The following is a 244-nucleotide window of genomic DNA, read 5'->3' as shown; positions in this document are numbered from 1 at the left end:
TGGATATTATTGACATTTTCACAATGTTCAATCTTCCCATCCGTGAGCATGGTATATTCTTCTGTTTTTTGTAGATCTGTTCTGGTTTTTTGGAGTGGTAATTTGTAGTTTTCTTTATACAGGTCTAGTGAGGTTTATTCCCAAGTATTTAAATTTTTTGATAGCTATTATAAATGGTGGGAGCTCTGGTAGCATAGTGGCTAAGACACTTGCCTGATAACCAGACGGCTGGCAGTTCAAACCC

This window comes from Orycteropus afer, unplaced genomic scaffold (assembly GCF_000298275.1).
Source record: "Orycteropus afer afer isolate SDZICR_OR568_19922 unplaced genomic scaffold, OryAfe1.0 scaffold00338, whole genome shotgun sequence".
NCBI classification, from domain to species: Eukaryota; Metazoa; Chordata; class Mammalia; order Tubulidentata; family Orycteropodidae; genus Orycteropus; species Orycteropus afer.
Note: the sequence above shows the minus strand (reverse complement) of the source record.